The 20322-nt window shown below is 43.2% G+C and overlaps 1 protein-coding gene across 1 annotated transcript in view; it reads left to right on the top strand.

Moving 5' to 3' along the window:
• Positions 1–20322, top strand: part of LOC121857078 — a 42902-nt gene that overhangs the window by 985 nt on the left and 21595 nt on the right. The gene's annotated exons all lie outside the window — the stretch shown is intronic.

Here is a 20322-nt window from a genome sequence, read left to right as displayed (position 1 = left end):
TGTCATTCTTTCTACCATTCTTCCAATTATCCATTTATCATTCCTCTCTAGTCACTCACTTATCATGCCTACTAATCATTCTTCCTATCACTCACTCATCATGCCTACTAATCATTCTTCCTATCACTCACTCATCATGCCTACTAATCATTCTTCCTATCACTCACTCATCCTTCCTACTAATCATTCTTCCAATCACTCATCAACCTCTGTGTTCCCCATCATACGTACAATTATCAACACGTACTGGAGACAAAAGCCAGTGACTCAGGGAGGTGTTGAGGCGACCACCTGCTGGAGATCTCAACACTTCTCTCTCACAGCGGGAAGTGATCCATATCTGGTGCCCTTCACTGTCATGTTCTGGACTGTAGAGAGAGAGATAGAGAGAGAGATAATGATAATAATAATAAAACCAACACTACTACTACTACTACTATTACTGCTAATAATAATAATTTCGCGTCTGGCATCAAATACGATCATCCGACAATTCATGAAACGTTCAGTCAGTCTTTTATGTCGTGTTGCGAGACCATCAGAACGCCGGTGAAGATTCTTAGCGTGGTTTTGTTCGTCTCTTTATATTTAGCTTACAAGTTGAAGAGTTTCCATGGCGTGATACACAGTCGTTCATGCGTGTGTGTGTGTGTGTGAGTGAATTCTTACACCCAACAACATGTACAGATTTCATACCTATTATATACACGAAACTGGAACACATACATTACACAGCTCACTGCTAAACTCTCTGACTCTCTCTCTACACACACACACACACACACACATGCACAGATACATCTCGATAAAACCACACAGGAAAAGGGAAACAATGGAGCACCTTAGCTTTCGTCTTTATTCAAGACATCTTCAGAGGTAGCTGAAGATGTCTTGAATAAAGACGAAAGCTAAGGTGCTCCATTGTTTCCCTTTTCCTGTGTGGTTTTATCGAAATTTATCCTGTCCACGTTTCCATTGTGGATCTACATGTAACACAGCTACATATACACACTCATACATACACATACACTTCATTCATCAACAAATAAAATAAAATCCCCAAAACAAGTTAAAAGAGCAATTAAAATTAAATAACAAATAAGCCTCAAATAACGTTAACAAGGTGGGGGGAACTACATAACCGGAAGTAGTAATTAGCAAGGTACTTGTACAGCACATAACGTTACAGCGAGAAGCGGAGCGGAAACTGAGGCCTCCGGATTTTCATAGACTGGCGCCACTGTTTTCCTTCTTTAGAGCTGAAGTGAAAACCTGGCGTCTGTTATGGTTCACTCGTGTATATGGTTCACTCTAGAGCCAAGATACACCATTAAGAGTAGACAATATTACCCCCGAGGCTGCCAGGGGACGACCGTAAAGAGATGCGTCGTTTTATCCTCATTCGTGGGGGGAAAACAATGACACAATGAACGTAAGAATCCGCGCCCGCCCAGCCTGCAGGGAGTGACGCCGCAACAGCTGAGGAGACAACATCTGAACTTTTGATCTGGTTTGGTGCACACGCGCGCCCTCACACGTACACATACCTCTCGTTTTTACTCCCAATGGAATCTCGTAATACATTTCGTTAGCTTTTATCTGAGAGGGATATGTGATGAAGTCATTGTTGTTAGGGAATGTCGGTAGAGGGATTCCGTTACGTATGAGAAGCTAACACTCGTAAATTTCTGGGATTTTTTTTTTTTACTCTATCGTCCTAAATCCTTCTACGTGGAGTTATACCTTTACCACAAGTTGGATGGTCGGTAAGATTACTGAGTATTTTATGGGCCAGAGAGTATGAAGATCGGTGAGGAGCCATGAACACTATAATGCACTCGGCTGGCGGCGTCTCCACCCACCCACTCACCGCCGCCACACCCCGCAGTCCAGCCACTCTCCCTCACCCCCCCACACCTCACCCTCATGTACAACTCTAAAACCCGGTACTTGAGGTAAAACTATCATGGTCGTCGGTTTCCTACAGCTTTTATTAGTGCAGTGCAGAAGGTCTCAACGCCTATAAGTCACCAACAAGACAAGCTTCAGTAGACGCGCCATAAACAAACTCACCATCGAGGAATCAGACCGATGAGGGAAAGTTGACTGGTGTTCGATAACTCCAACCCTTAATTCTGTTGTGACATTAGTGGTGGGAGCGGGTGGGGGAGGTGAGGAAGAGTGTCAAGTGTGGCGTGGGAGGCACGTGGTGAGTGACGTACGCTACGCCAGCAGATGACCCCATTCCCCTGACCTCTCTTAGCTTGGCGGAGAGTCTCCCGTATGACACGCCGGGAGATTTTCCGGAACGAGTCGATTAGATCACCGTTTGAGTCTGGAGACCACGAGGGCCTCCAGTGGTGCTACAGCCAGCCGCTCCCCCTCGGTATTTATTATATAGATGTTAAGACAAGTTCAGAATGAATGACGAGATTAGGAGTTTGTACATATTTCAGATTTATTACACTATTGAAATAACCAATCATGCGAAAAATATCCCCTACAGACATACATACATTAATAAAACTCTAACAATGTGCAGGAGGCCAACAAAAACTTGGGTCTCAGTTTTTCCCAGGATAAGAGAGAAGACGTATTTAGTTCGCGCCACCGACAGACAACCACTTGGAGGACGTGATGCAACACAAGTTCAGCCAAATTACGGTAAATTATCTCAGGGTAAATTTGATTGGTTGCGTGGTTAGAACGGATTTGTTTGTTGTTTCGTGTTGTTGTTTATGCTTCGCCTGGCCTTTGTTGATCGTCCTAGAAGAAAATGCAAGTAAAAAAAAGAGCATCGCGGGTACCAGACGAATACTCTACAACAGATTATAATTTCCTGCCACTCTATTCCCTCCTGAAGCATCGTTATGTTTGTGTAGTTCACGTTATAACTATCATCATGAGGCGTACTTTAGTGTGGTAGATGGTAACACACAAGAGATGGTCGTCATAGTAACACACGGGGGATGGTGAGCCTGTGGTGAGGAAGGTCATGACGGTATATAACGGGACGTGTGTGTGTGTTATTGTTCAGGAGCTGTTTTGTGGTCACGTCAAGCACCGGCAAGTCTGTCCTTCTCCTCTCCTCCCCTCGCCTCGTCTCGCCTCGCTTCGCCTCGTACGATATAAAATTAGAAAGTTACAGAAAACCTCCATTAGAGAACCTGTAAAATAAAGTATAATCTGTAAGTATGAGGTTGTTGTTTGTTATGTAAAAGAGTATAGGTGGGATGGGGTGAGGGAGTGGGAGAGGGCCTCAACTTTCTCTGACTTTAAGACCTGCAACACCCACCTGACGAAGACAACGGGCTGGTTATTGCTTGTTCTAAAGTACTAAGCCATCGTATAATAAAAAGAAAGACAAACAAGGAATTGTATAATGCAACAGATTTAATGTAGTCAAAATTGAAATAAAAATAAGATTATTATATTCCAACAACAACGAAGAGGAGAATTTAGCCCAGTGAACAGTAAATATATATGATCATAGCATTAAGAATGGCCAGGAAGGTGCACAAGGCCACAGGTATGTGGAGTGAGGCGGCGGGAACAGTTAAGTATACACCCTGAGTGGTCACCATGACGTGGGTATTTTAGGACACACAACACACACTCAGAATGCATTAAATTATTCTCTTCTCAGCAAGACCGCGCAGTATATCCGTGTTTTATTTTAAACCCACACAAATATATTCTGAACTAACTTGGTTTATTTCTTAGCGTGTCACTTAACACACTTGGCAGCTCACCATGACGCATACATTCCTGATACTCAAATATTTTATAGTCAAGAATGTATTTTGTCATGGCTGAACACAGAAATACTCTGAACGATAAAAAATATCCCCAAAACTCGCAAAATAAAACACAAACACGAATAAAAATCAGCTAACAATCAGTAACTCGATCTAGACATTTGTTGTATAAAAAAATGTGAGATAAACGTAGACACTTCACAGACTGAAGACAGCCTCTGTGTTGACCCGTGAGCTGGACCATTGTTGTGGTCGTCTGTGTCACCAGTGTAGGTCATGACAACCTTTATCTGCCTTATTACACACACACACACACACACACACCTGATTCTGACCCGTGACCGTGACGCTGGGCATTGACCTGGTTATTGTCAAGATCCTTCACCAAGTCAGATGCAAGGTAATCCGGTTCGAAAGTTAGAAAGGACACACACACACACACACACACACACACACACACACACACACACACACACACACACACACACACACACACACACACACACACACACACACATAAAAACTCGGAAATCTGGACAGACAGGAGAGACTGACTTTTTTTTTTGTCTCCGGTTTACGGTAACATGATTCAGTGGGCGCCCCGCCGGTCCCTCGTTAAACGCTTCTCCACATGGAAATAAAAATGGCGATAACTCCTGAAATTTAATAGTAGAATATTGATTACCAAACCCGTCCAAGAGACCCACATAAGTCAGCAGTGCGCCGAAGATCATAACCCTAACTCGTGTGTTCTCAAGGTATCGTGTTCACAGCCGACACACTCACAGACACACGGGCGGACAGAAGCTCCCTGTACCCGGCGGACAAAAGATAATGACGGCTACAGCCTCAGTAACCCAGCGTAGGCGGAACTAAGGGTAGACGGAAGATGAGCAGGGAGGCCAGTAGGTGGCCCACACTGAATGCCTCACCACTACCAGTGTGTAACACACAACCATCACCATCATCAGTGTGTTACATCCCACCATCACCATCATCAGTGTGTTACGTCCCACCATCACCATCATCAGTGTGTTACACCCCACCATCACCATCACCAGTGTGTTACACCCCACCATCACCAGTCCCAGGGCGTAAAATTTTGTCAGGTAGGTGACGCATGCGACAGCACTCAGTCCTAGAGTCCTCAACTGGTGGTGATCACAAGACCTGGCCAGTGGCCACCTCTCTCACCTGATGGTGGTGACCACTGAACATGGCCTCCTTGTCAGCCACTATTGAAGCACACAACTTTCGTTAATGCATGCCTGAGTGTCTGTGGGAGGCGCAGGTGGTGAGAGAACCGCACCAGGATCGTTTGATGGTCATTCCCTCTGACTGTGAGACGCTTACATGACACAGCTGTCAACAAGGTGGAAGTTACAGTTCCTCCTTACAGTATTTAATTTTCTTAGACTTTTCAGACATGTGTAAGGTATACCAAAACAAGACGTGAACATCATAATGAACGATAAACTTAAGTTTGGACTGAACCACAGATTGTTGTATTTAACCTAACTTGTAAGATGACTTGCTATTATTCATAATTTATTATTTATTTTAAAATATGACAATAACTATACTGGTTAACACCGACCTTAAACAGCATATTGAACAAAGGTTGACTGTGAGCTCAACCTACACCACCAAACTGTCACATATGTCACCTGGTAATCCTTCAACAGGTAAACATATCACTATAATTAGTTTATTTGAGAAACAAAATAACAAATACAAGAATTACATAACTGAAAACAATTAACATAACGCCCACCAGCTGTACTGTAATGTGTGACCAGTGAGTGTTGGGCGACGTGCAGGCCCACTTGACCCCCACCTCACCCCGCCCCCCATCTCCACCTCCCCTCTTGTTAACTTCGCACCACCTATCATAAACAATCAACATCCGCCTGGTGTTCGCCTCAGCCCCGCCAGACTACCGTTATGAAAGATACCCCAGACGAACCTTCGCCCGCCTTCTGGTGAGGGAGGGAGGGGTAGGTGGTGAGGGAGGTGAGTGGTGTTAGGGAGGGAGATGGGTGGTGAGTGGTGTTAGGGAGGGAGATGGGTGGTGAGTGAGGGAGGTGGGTGGTGAGTGAGGGAGGTGGGTGGTGAGTGAGAGAGGTGTTTGGTGAGTGAGGGAGGTGTTTGGTGAGGGAGAGAGGTGTAGGTGGTGAGTGAGGGAGGTAGGTGGTGAGTAGAGCGTGTAGGTGTGGCCAGATTCACCTGAGGGTATAGGCGGTGTTCTCCTGGATAACTATCTAGTGTGACGTTCAACTCTCCACCACCTGCCCCCCCCTCCCCCGACACACACCTAAGATATTTTGAGCAGTATTGTAGGTCAGTAAGTCCACTAACATACACCCACGAGAGAGAGAGAGAGAGAGAGAGAGAGTGGCATGTCTGGTTCAGGGTGTGAGGGTGTGGTGAGAGAGGGTGGGTAGATGGTGGTGATAGGTAGTGGTGGTAGATGGTGGTAGGTGCTGGTTGGCGCCGTCACCAGGCTGCTGCTGTCACTGTACCACCTAGCACATGGTTACCAACAGCCACGCCTACCTTACCTGAACGGCCGCCACCTTCCTCTACTTCCTGTGTCTCATCTACTGTCCTATCTACTTCCTCTATTCACTGTTCCACCTACTTCCTCCATTCTATATCTCACTTCCTCTTTCTCTATAGTCTTCCCTCCTTTAATACACCTATTTTTTTTCCTTCTTTTATTATACTTCTCCTATTCCCTTTTATTTCAAATATCTTTCTAACTCCTCCTCTTTGCCCTCATTTCTTTTCTTTCTTGGCCTCCTTCTTTCTTCTCTTCCTTGCCTTCCTTCTTTCTTCCATCTTAGGAGGTGCTTGTCGAGAGAGACGGTTACGGCGGCACTCACTGAATCCCACATCACCCAATCAGCACCAAGAGGGTTATTGGACTGTCCAATCAGCACCAACATGCTTTTAAACACCAGGCCAATCAGCACCAAGTTGCTTATACATACATCAACACGCACGAGCATGCTTGCGGAGAGGGGCGGGGCAGGGCGAGGTGGGGCGGGATCACCTTCCCTCGGGGGTGGCAGGGTGAGACTCCCGGTTAAGAAAGTACAGCTTTCTTCATCACCTTGGCGGTCAAGGTCGACACACACACACACACACACATACACACACAATAACCCAGATTCCTGCCATATGTATTTACCTTAACCAAACCAGGTATCCTGCAGCCACTTAAGATCATCCCGACAAACACCGACCACTAACCCCCGACTCCCCGACCACTAACCCCCGATTCCCCAGCCACTAACCGCTAGCCCCCCGACCTCTATTCATTACAAAACACCTGCTATGTTCAGTTGCTAGTAGAGGTCAAGGTCTATAGAAGAGGTACAGGTAACAGTCACTAGCTGGAGGTAGGAAGGAGGAAGGTGTGTGTGTGTGTGTGTGTGCGTGTGTGTGTGTGTGTGTGTGCGTGTGTGTGTGTGTGCGTGTGTGCGTGTGTGTGTGTGTGTGTGTGTGTGTGTGTGTGTGTGTGTGTGCGTGGTCATTAGGCCTGTGTACATAGGGCCATAACAAACTATACAATACCCATTTGGACCTATTAAGATTCTGAGGGGGGCGGGGGCAGGGGAGTTGGCAGTCACTGTTGGGATTTCTACTGGCAAAACAAAGTCAGCACGAACGATCAACAGCGGCTGGCGTTCAGATAAAAAAAACTCAATGGTGTTAAGCAAACGTTCGCTCGCCTCCGACATGAACAGTAAACAAGTGCCTTTCGTTCTTCTTGATTTACTTCACTCACAAGCTCCTGGATGTTAGGCAAACGTTCGCCAGCCTCTTGTCGTTCGTGATGATTTTTTAACAGTACAGGCATTACACCCACCTGGAACTGTTTCTGGGAGGTAAGAATGTTAAGATAATACCAGAAACATCCAGTTGGTGATGGCAGTAACTGGAGGCAACACAACACACGCGAATCAAACCAACGACAGGAAATAGGTTGAGTTAACTGTGCTCTGAGCCTGAGAAGATAACTATTTTTTTTTCCGTGAGTGAGTGAGTGAGTGAGATAGCCACATGTAGAGCTGATGAGACACAGTTAGCCTCGTCAATATAAAACAAAACATATACATACAATATACATTCCCATCGTATGTCTGTGTATAATTATAACTAATTAGATCTGTCATTAATGTATTTGGGCTGCTTCACTACCTCACATCTACCTGGCCAGTTACCTATAGGAGAAAACTAGGGCACAGGTAGTGAGATCCATGTTGTGTGGGCGGTAATTACGGTCAATTACCTTAACATTGATTGAATGACGACGATAACGCTACTACCACAACCACTATCACCATCGTCTCCGTCACCTACACCTAACCTACCTGTATCAACCAACCCGTGATGTGTGTGTGTGTTTGTGTTATCTCACCCCACCACACACACACCATCTGGTCACTGTGCACTATATGACAAGCACCTAGATACAGCGTGAACGTTCGATAACAACTACATTACTGTACCCCCTTCCTTCCCTCCCAAAAAAAAAAATTATACTTTACTGTATCTATAAGTTGCGTTCTCTGAGCCCCACATCCAGCAAAAGTTCACCTCGTGAATCTTTTAACGAGTTCATGGTAAAGGAACATTCATTCTGACACTGATAACGGCACGGGTGAAGAATAACAACAAAAACACCATCATAAGTTTTAAAGCACAGTGCAGCAAGTAACAAACACGGGGGGAGGGGGGGATAAACGCCATTATAATTCACTTTAATTCAGGTTACCATCATCATAACGGGTCCATAACAGTGTACTAGAATCCTGCTGAGGTCGAGTCACGTGATGTATACTGTATACTTAGGGAGTCTTTACAGTGTGTCTCTTCTTGCGGTACGTGATGCTTGTGTACTGTTCAGCTATACCGTCAAGCCAGCGCTGGTACAACCATGTCTTATATGATGGTGGTGGTGAGAGGACGTTTGGTTTTGGTTTGGTTAAGTTAGGTTAGGTTAGGTCCGACACTAAAAATTTCTACCTGAGCGGAACTTCAGTAACCTTAACGGAGGAACAATAAAGAAGAACTGGTAAATGTTCCTGAATTAACGTTCTCAAGTAATTAATTCTTATACAACACAAGAAAACAACACCAGGGTCATGGGTTGTCACGGCGGGGGAGCTATCATAGGTCACCTTCCGGAGGTCAACTGAACTACATGACTTTTACGCTAAAAAACCCACGAAATTAATACCTGTATCTCTCCTGTTTGATACATTTAAGGTTTATCTGAAGTAATTAGCTCTTTTTTTTCTCGTACAGTAATTAAAAGACAAAGTCATTAATAACAGAGTGACTTGTCTGATTGTACGAGTGATGGCTGAATGTTATGGCATTTAATTTAAAACTGTTGATTTAGGAATAAGATTACAGGTATGGTACAGATACAAGCACAGGTTGATACTAATACAGGGGGAGATACAGATACAAGTACAGTTACTGGCAGAAGTACCAGGTGCATAAATTCTAAAGTGATAACAACATAGAGCGTGTATTGCCACATCAATCTAGTAGTGAAGATGTTATATACTACAAGGTAACACTCACAGTAATGACAGTACCAAGAACACTAATTTGGATCACACAACATTATCATCATTTGTCAGGACCAGATTTCTTATTATACCTGACAATAGAACAACGTTTAATGTGCACCCGTGTTACGTACAGGTGTTATTTACTGCATGGAGTGAACAATGAGGAGGTGAGGTTAAGTGAGGCGACGATAATGAGGCGGTGAGTCACACTTGGTACACAACGTTCCCGCCGTCGCCCTCAGGGTCATCCCACCCCTCCCCACCACCTATGACCCAGACTGTGATCCGTGACCACATCCCCCGTCAGCTGGGTCCCCACGCCTCGCCCTGGTGGAGTGGAGGTCCTAGGTTGTGTAATAGCCAGAGTCAGGCAGTGTATAGTACCGAGGGGGAAGTCACCCTTCAACACGGTGACACAGTCACCCCGGGTCATACCTGGCCCACCATACACCCCCTCACCTTAATACTCACCACACCTCCCTCCTTCACCTGCCAACACACTGCTCATTATACACCGTCACTTCCGGTTGTACAGTGTGTGTGGGGCGACATTACTCGACCGTAAACCTACACAAGGAACACATCTGAATACTTACTCCTTACAGCCACGCAGATATAACTTACTACAATGAACAACATGATAGAAGGTACAAAGCAAATTCACTAAGAAATTAAATGACGTCAAAACATCCAAGAGAACATTATAATAATATTCGAGGCTTAAGACTCTCCAACCTGGTGAGACTCCCAATGGTTCTTGAGTCACCAAGTGTTTATATTGTCTTGTGGGGCAGCTGACACAAACAACCTGCATGGTTGATCATTACGCTGTCACCCAGGAAACTAACTCGTAGGCTGAGGTGCTGGGAGGAGACACGGGATCGAAGCCAAATAAAAGTTGTGAACCAGTAAAATCAAGTGACAGACTGCAGATCTTGTTGGTGATGGAGGCGTACAGGTGAGCCCCAGACCAGCAGCCAATAGCAGCTATGATTTCACATTGATCCGCCTCTCTATCTCTCCTTCTGTGTGTGTGTGTGTGTGTGTGTGTGTGTGTGTGTTACGGGAAACTCTGAGATACAATATACCGTCACTATATAAAGACAACAAGTAGAGCGGAACACAAACATCTACCAGACTCTCACAGGTGGAGGGCGACACCTGCCACTTACTGACACACCTGTTGTGTTAGTGACAGGTGTATAACGTGTCATCTCGGTCTGTGTGTTGTGTATTGAGATTGAGGTAATCTCTATTATACAACAGGTCACACGTAATTACCTTGCTTCACTGTCTACCGTACACACACACACATACAGTCTTTGTTATGGATACAGTGGTGGTGTGTGGTGAAGGAGTGGTCTGGTGTAGGAGAGTGACGGAGGTGACTGGTGAAGGTGAAATGTAGGAGGCGTGTGTTTGAGGTTAGGTGAGGAAGGTGAGAGAGGTGACGTGTAGTGTGAGGTTCGGAGGTGAAGATTGAGGTTAGGTGGAGGTGAGGTTCAGGAGGTGAGGATGGAAGGAGAGGGGAAGGGGAAGTGTAGTGTGTAGGTGGTGGGAGGTGAGGTGTAGAAATAGGTGTATGATAAGGAGAGGAGGTGAGGGGTACCAGGCAGGGGTAAAATAGGTCAAAGAAAGAGGTCAGTGGAGCTATGGCAGTCAATCCTCACATCATTGACTCAACTCAAACTATGACGTAAACACAACAACAAAGATGGCGTCTAAATTACACAAAGACTCGACCGTGACTAAGATGGACTTCACTGTGCCAAGGTAACAAGTTTTATATCCACGTACGAGTGTTTCAGAATCAGACCCAGGACACTAAACTTACCGGAGCAAATCGAGCAGGGGGGCGGGTGGAGGTCAGCCAAGCGGGAAGACGGGGTCAATGGGGCGGGGCGGGGTAAAAAAAAAATCCTTATGGGGCAACACCGGGCGTACCAACCTCCAACCTTTGACGTTTATGGGAATGCGACTCATGTTAACCTAAATGACGGGATTTGTTGTTGTTGGCAGTAATTGCAGTACCTCACCTCTGACACATACACGTGTTAGCGACTTACTGTAGATAATAAACTACATTCTCCTCACTCATCTTTGCTTTAGAGTGAACCTAAACTAACCTAACCTATACTTTATGTAAATATGTACTACTCAAATACATGGTTAAGTTAGATTTGGTCAGGTTAGGTTAGGGTTGTTTGGTTAGATTAGGTTATATACTACTCAACTACAGGGAAGGGTGGGGGGGGGTCCACACATGACAGGGGGTCGCCATTGACTTTCTCTGTCAACTTTTACTTTCTTATTATCTGTGTAAGTAAATGAAAGTCAAGTTAGCTTTCACCAATACACTGTCACTACTGGTCACGTGTTGCTTTATACTGTGTGTGTGTGTGTGTGTATTTCCAGGTGAGTATGAATAACAACACCCAATAACAACAACAACATTACCCCAGGGAGGAAGGGAAACTCAGCCCCATAACGCATCGTAAACTACCAGCCATTATTTCCGGGTTTTATAAGAGTTTTTAACACCAACACGACTTTAAAACACTTAATGTATTCTGCCACAACGCGCATAACAACCACAGTTTCCCTCCTTAATATATACTGTAATTCTCTCCTCCTTCTTCAGGTAGGTCTTGGTGGCTGGTCACTGCTCACACGCGTCACAGTAAGTCTCACAACTAGTATATACGTAAAGTAACCCAAGTATTAGTTCTATCGTGGTTATTTACTTTACATTATTTACTTTACTTTACTCAATACACTTTCTTTACTTTACTTAATTTAGTTTACTTTAATTAACTTACTTTATTTACATATTAATTTCAATTCCATCCTTGAGTCTTTGTCTTCTCTCCCTTCCTATCTCTGTTTCTCTCCCTATCTCACCCCTTCCCTATCTCACCTCTCAATTACCTCTCTTATTCCCCCCTCATCCTTAACTATATGAACAAAGTAACCTATTATTTCCATTACTCTACCTCACTTATCTATCTCGTTCTTTCAATCTCAAATTATTTTTTTTATCAGTGTCACATCGTAAGCATTCACCTGGAGCACCAAATTACGAGGACAAAATATTAGAGATAATTTATATAAGTTTATCTTACGGCTGAAATACTGAAAAATTTTGAATGTGTGAAAATATATACAGCAAACCCTCTCAATAGCGGATTTCTTGAGAGTAATGGATACAGTAAACCCTTTCAATACCGGACTAATTCTTGCAACCCCTGTCCATTATTGGGAGGATTCTGTTGAGAATATCCGTTATTGAGAGGGTTTACTGTAAAATACCGGATTTCACAGATACTCACATTTCTCTATCTAATAATAACAAATCATGAAAGAAAATGATAAAACGGGAAGAAATGATGACGCATGTACTCAATCTCATCCGAATTATCTAATAACCACAAAGTACAATGATAATCCCCATTACATAACATTACAGGGTGTGATAATTACGCCCAATTACCTGATACAGTAATTATTAGAACCAGTGTCCCGCGGTTATTAGGGCCATTACCGATAATTCATCCCATCATTTGAAGCAACAATTTACACGCTCTGACCCCAGGTAATGACGTCATCTAGGCAATGACGCCACCCTAATGACGTCACTCGGAGATAAAGATGTCACTGGGATAATGACATCAGCCGTCAGATATCCACGAACTAAAAGGATTCTTATTTATTCGACCACTGCTGAGGTTAATAAAACGACTGACACACACACACACACACACACACACACACACATTAAACCTTACATGATAAACAAAACGTAAGTAATCTAAAACAATTCATTATTTTCACATCGTTAGCATTAAATTGGCTCGACTAACGGTGATGTTGAACTAACCTTCCTCTCGCTTCTCTCTGGGTCACGGTGAGACGGTGAGGTTGAGAGATGTATCAAAACAACAAGAAATATTGATAAACAAACATCTGGGAGAGTTTCATCTGCTAGCCACCATAGTCAACCAAAACACGTATACTCAACACGCTCAGGTTGGGGGCTCCTGCTGCTGTTGTGGTTAGATTAAGTTTTCTTTTTAGTGTAAGGTTCAGTTTTCTCCCGCTGAAGTAGGTTAAGCTGTAGCCAACACACGCTACTACAATAAACCACTAGTGTCTGTTGGCAATTTATTTAAACTGATGCACGAATATCAACGTCGGGATGAATTGTACGCATTAAGTCGAATTTCTCTTTGCCAATTCATCTTTGAAAATTCACGTGATTAGCCAATTTAAATAGTTTATGTCGTGGTAGCGGGAATAATGTATGTAATAAAGAAAAAAAACTACCATGAGAAGGGAAGCATCTCAATTTTCTCGCCTGGTGACGCCATATGGCCAAGACCAGCACATGGCGATGATGAAAGATTTTACCGTTGCATTCCTGGATGTTTTTATTTATTAATTTATTTTCTTGCGTCGTTCCCGTTATTAGATTCCTGGAAAGCGATGCTTGTAGTGAAGATCGTAATAAACGCTATGGTGACGTGTATAAAACTCAAATAATGGCAACGATACCTACAGAACCTTTCAAGAAAAATCAGCTAAAACGATAACATCTACCACACGGACGATAACCCAAACAACAAACATCAAAACAATAACAAAGACGAAAACAAAAAAGTGAGAAAAACAAAAACAAATCTAAAATCAATAATATAAAAGGAGTAATAAAAAAAATACACAAATAAAAGATGTAAGCTAACCATCCCTGCTGAGAAATAGCTGTTAAAACAATAATAAAAGTGAGAAATATAAGAAGTAACGTCATTAATAAACACCATTAACAGCACCAAGAACAATTTAAGCCAACAATAACAGCAGTAGTACAGCAAGACAGCGCCCAGAGACCAGCTTCAACACCTAGCTGCTGTGAGGGTGATCAAAGAGACCACATATTGAGAGAGAGAGAGAGACGCATCTAGCTTAAATACAGGTCACGTTGTCTCGATCATTATACTTCAGAAGGCACTGTCATGTGTGTACGTCTGTCTAAGGCTCTTATTACATTAAAAAAAGTGTGTGTGAGTTTATCTTCTCATTTGGTCTCATAGGAAGCTGTTTACATCCGGTAGTTCTTGTCATTGTAGATAAATAAATAAATAAAGAAAGAAATGTCAAAAAGTTCATAATATTCCAATAGATAACTAAAGAGATAAAACACACACACACCGTATTCTTATCACTCCTTACCCTCATCATTCTCAGGGATCTTTAAGTTTATTTTTATTCACAAAGAGAGAACGCGTCTAGTTATTGGTAGAAAAAATAACCTATTTCGACGCATTTTAACCCATCATACGCATTTTGTTTGTATTTTTTATTGATTATTTTAGCTCTTCGGGTCCCTGATGTTGGGTAAGTCACACCGGATAACACCATTCTCACATCTGACTCGGAAGGGGAATAAACCCAGGACATAGTAGTAAGATGCACGCTCGTTATGCTGTACTTACGATCTTTTGAAAATCTTGGCCCAGAGGCTTTCCCAGGATGCGTGAGACTCTACAGTGTGTCGTAAGATAAGATCAACACACACACACACACACACACACACACACACATCAACACACACATCAACACACACACATCAACAGACACATCAACACACACATCAACACTTCCGTTTTACTCCCCTTCATGTATAACCAAACTTTGTAGCATCATGCACTATACCGTCTGTCTGTCTGTCTGAGTTGCATGACACTCCACAAGTTTAATTGCCATATTATCGTAGTTAACTCTGCAACATTAAGAAGGGAAAATATACCGTAATTAGAGGTTGAAGCTAGAGACATGACGAATGACCTAACTACACGACAGTATGCATAGCGTTTCATAAGACTCCTACAGTACATATAACTAGAGTAAGTAAAGTATAATAACTTCCCCTGTGTTGTTGTGAGGAGGTAATAAGTCTTAATTTGATTTTAGGAATAACTATCAGGGGTCAATCATTTGTTTCACTTTATTATATTTCGACTAAAGTTTCAGTGACTGTAACACACACACACACACACACACACACACACACACACACACACACACACACACACACACACACACACACACACACACACACACACACACACACACACACACCACTCTTAAATGCAAACTTACATTATCGATATGTAGTAAATCACCTGTTGGCTTAAGAGTCTTTGCTACGTACTGTGTTGTTGTTGTTGTTGTTTTACGGTGTTAATAAGCCACACAGGTGATACATCCTACTGAATACCTGCAGTTGTTTAGTCATTATCATTTTGATTATTTTTTTACACTGCGACAAATGGCAAGTTGGGTGTAGCTGTCCTCCGAGGAATAGTGTCTGGAGGAGGAAGAAAAGGAGAAGAGGAGGAGGAGAAAGTGGGGGGGGAGATGAGGAGAAAGAGAAGGAGGAGAAGAAGGAAGGGGTAGAAGAAGAAGAGCAAGGGGAGGGGGAGGAGGAGGAGGAGGAAGGGAGTTGTTGATGTTCTGTGTGTGTGTGTGTGTGTGTGGGTGTGTGTGTGTGTGTGTGTGTGTGTGTGTGTGTGTGTGTGTGTGTGTGTGTGTGTGTGTGTGCGTCACAGCCCGACAGCAGTAGTATAGAAGGGGTCATGGGAACACAATAAGCTATATAGACGTTGCATGGCTGTAGTGAGTCATTTAAACACCTCATGACACCGTGACTAATAAGGTCATTAGCACCAGTTTGGTCTTGGTTGAAAGAGCTATTTAGTGAAACGACACGTGACTTCGGAATTTCCCAACCGATCCTCATGATGAAACTAAGAGAAAGTGATATTTTTAGTGCATTTTAACACACCCATCAATGCACCAATGGTAAATTTCAGTCTGCGTGGCACAACTCATTAAAAATGTATTATTAACGTGGTAAGAGTCTCACACGCGCGTTTCTTTGCCACCTCCCGCACTTAAACAAGAAAGCATTGGAATCATAATTCATGTAGAGGCTGTAAATTCCCTCGTCTACACCATCGATCACCTGTCTGGGCCACCTGCTGAGGTAATGAGCTAGGTGGAGAGAGGGAGGTGTATTGTCATGAGGAGGGGGGGAGGGTCGAGGGAGGGAGGAGGGAAGAAGGAGGGGGGAGAGAGAGAGAGAGAGAGAGAGAGAGAGAGAGAGAGAGTACAAGCAACAAGCAGAGTAGGAAGAATATTTCACTACTACAGAAAAAAATATAACAATTACTACACAGTGTCCGTGTGTGTGTACCTCAATGACCTAATGACGTGAGGAACACGCACGCACGCACGCACACACACACACACACACACACACACACACACACACACACACACACACACACACACACACACACACTCGTTCTACCTGTTGTGTACTTCTGGTCAGTGTTTAAAAGGGATCTCTCTCTCTCTCTCTCTCTCTCTCTTTACTACCCAACACGTCTTGTCGTTCTCCTTTTAACTTTGTGATGTGACTTACAGACAAAATAAATAATTACATAGACGCTTGTAAAATATAAGACGTTGATACAGAATGATAACGATATAGGCGGTTGATAAAGAATGATATGTAGATGGTTGATAAAGAATGATAGAGATATAGAAGGTAGTTGATAAAGAAAAGATATTGAAGAAGTTGATTAAATTATTCATGTTGTATGCCATTTGCGTCGCCTCGGTAAACTGTTATCAATAGATTTTCAATACACAAACTACAGGTATAATGGGCTGAGTAAATGTCAATATTTATCAGTGAATAAAAAAATAAATAAATCATATATCTCTAATAATAATGAAGAGAAAATAAACCAATGAATAAAATGAATTAACATTGAATCATAAAACTATAATATATATATATTTTTTATTTAGATGTACTGTATGTTCAGCACAGACTCAGCTAAAACATTAAACGCTCCTGGGAAAAAAGAAAAGAAAGACGTCATCAAGAACAGTCCACCCCTCCACCCCCCAGCATCCCTTTGTCTTAAGTAATGACGTAATTTTCAGACTTTTACTTTCCCAGGACGATGTAGATTTCACCTTTTTTTTTTTAACACCACCTTTTCCTTCTCTCTTCTTCACCTTCACCACCACCACATTAATGACGATTCTTACACACACATCAACTCTCTCTCTCTGCAATTATGAGTGAAATTTGCCTAAAAACTTCCTCTGTCATGTTTTACTTAAGTTTCACCACAAGATGATATATACTGTTTTATATTGCGTACTCTGTAGAACGGTGGTGGTTAGGTGATACTAGGGAGAGAAAGGAGGGAGAGAGAGGGGGGGGGAGGGAGGGGTAGGGAGGGGTAGGAGGGGAGGGGGGGAGGTGTTGGTGAAAAGTTATAGTGTACAGTATTACTCTTCTTGTCATTTTTTCAGCCTCCTCCTCCCTCCCTCTCCTCTCTCCTCAGGTAACAAAAATATTCCTTGTCCTTACCTCAGTTATCTCTTAAACACCTCCTCTACCTCCAGCTCCCCACTCCCTCCTACTCCCCCTCCAGCCCCCCCTCTACTCCTCTTCCTCCCTCCAGCCTCCCACTCCCACCCACTCACTAGCCACACTATTATCAACTAGGCGCCACAACTTGACGCAGCCCTGGGTGCCATATGGTGCCGGTAATGGATGCTGAGAAGTGCCACTTTCTACCGTGGTGAGGTGTGTGAGAGAGGTGGTGGAGGTATGTGGGAGAGGTGGTGGAGGTATGTGGGAGAGGTGGTGGTGGTATGTGGGAGAGGTGGTGGAGGTATGTGGGAGAGGTGGTATGTGGGAGAGGTGGTGGAGGTGGATGACCGCCTGCCAGATCCACACAAAGGCGAAAATGTGTATTAAAACAGCCAATTATTAACCTTAAAGAAACGTAACTAGTTAAGGTATAGTCTCAGCGCAATTATGGGAACATTTACCCCCCCCCCCCCAAAAAAAAAATCGTGTTAAATTTCTTTCTACTAAGATACGAAATATTTAGTGTAATTTAGTTATAAATGTTGTCTTCGTACGGTAGGTCAAGGGAGTCAAGTTATCTTACGGGAACCTTTTTTTATGTTTTCAGACGAATTTGCATGACTTTAGTTGCGTAGGAAGGGAGGAATGAGGCGGCGAGGGACGGGGAGGGGGAGGAAGAAGGGGTGAAGAAGAAACGAAGAGGGGGAGGGAGGGGAAGGAGAGAGGGAGGGAATAATTATCGTGGGATGTGAGAGTGTATGTGTGCCAAGTGTTACACACACACACACACACACACACACACACACACACACACACACACACACACACACACACACACACACACACACACACACACACACACACACCCAGATAGGTGATATTCAGGCACCCCCAAAAAAGTATTTTTACGGAGTCGATGAATATCAAAATGAACACTGTGACTCCTGTTGTCTCGGTAGGGTTATCAAAATCTTTCGTCCATTGTGTCATATTATCTCACATCAAAACTGTTCAGATACTTTTTTGACTGTGTGATGTTTTTGACTGTCAGCAACATTTCATCCAATTTCATACCAAACATCGATATAGGGAACAAACATCAGGGCTGGGACTCAGGATTATATTAAGCATTGTTTACATCACAAAAAAGTAAAGTTTAAAGATAAATTGAAAGAACAAATCACGTGTTATTTTTTTTATCATCACTCTGTATATAACTCTTCATAGTAGTAAGTAATGATAGATGAAGTACTTAAGTTAATCGGGTGTAACTTATATGACACAAAAGTATTAATAGTAGTAACTTAAATGGGTATAACTCTTAATGGTGTTTACTTAAATGATCATAAATCTTAATAGCGTTTACTTAAGGATCGTAGATATTAATGAGCTCACTGTAAATTAACGTTGGTTGGTTGGAAGAGAGTGAGGAAGAGGGAGGAGAGATGGAAGGGAGTGGGGGGAGCGGAGGAAGGACGGAAGGGAGGCAGGGAGATGGAGACGAAGGGGAGAAACCAGGGAATGATGGCGAAGGGGAGATGAGGGAGAAATAGAAAGGAGTGAGAGAGAGAAGAGATAGAAGGAGGTGAGGGGGAGAAAGAGAGATAGAGGGGGAGGGGGTGAGTGAGGAGGGATAAACACAAGAGCAGGTAAGCCTCTACTCAGGTGATAGACGATGTGGTCTTCACAGTGTTGACGCCAGCTGATGAGAGAGAGAGAGAGAGAGAGAGAGAGAGAGAGAGAGAGAGAGAGAGAGAGAGAGAGAGAGAGAGAGAGAGAGAGAGAGCACTTATATCTGTACCTGTATTTACCTGTACTACCAATTGTGTTGTTACTAAAATACGAAAACAAGACCACAATTTTTTACGACAATAGAGTAAGTCTGAGTTAGAGCATCCGAAGCTGATGATATGGACGGAGAGAGGGAGAGGGAGATACGTGGTGATGATTAATGGAAAGTGAGACAATGTGATAATATGTGAGAGAGAGGGAGATGGGATGGAAGATGTATGATGATTTATGAGAATATTGATGTTACGATAACATGAAGGGAGAGGAAGAGTGTTAGAGAGAGAGAGAGAGAGAGAGAGAGAGAGAGTAAATAAATAAATAAATAAACCATAAACAACATCAAATAACAAAGGGTAAACAAAAAATACAACGATATATATAAGATGTAAGAAACACAATAACATAGGACGTGATGAATGGTGTACGATAATGCATAAAATTACACTCAAGCGAAACGCAAGACATAAACACCATACCAAGACGTGTTAAATGGGGGAGACACAACAACAATACGATATGAGATGCAAGGGGTACGATAATGCAGGAGGGTGAGATGCAAGGGGTACGATAATGCAGGAGGGTGAGATGCAAGGGGTACGATAATGCAGGTGAGATGCAAGAGGTACGATAATGCAGGAGGGTGAGATGCAAGAAGTACGATAATGCAGGAGGGTGAGATGCAAGAATACGATAATGCAGGAGGGTGAGATGCAAGAGGTACGATAAT

Source organism: Homarus americanus, unplaced genomic scaffold (genome assembly GCF_018991925.1).
Source record: "Homarus americanus isolate GMGI-L3 unplaced genomic scaffold, GMGI_Hamer_2.0 scaffold20465, whole genome shotgun sequence".
Classification (NCBI taxonomy): domain Eukaryota; kingdom Metazoa; phylum Arthropoda; class Malacostraca; order Decapoda; family Nephropidae; genus Homarus; species Homarus americanus.
Note: the sequence above shows the minus strand (reverse complement) of the source record. Positions and strands in the feature narration are given on the sequence as shown.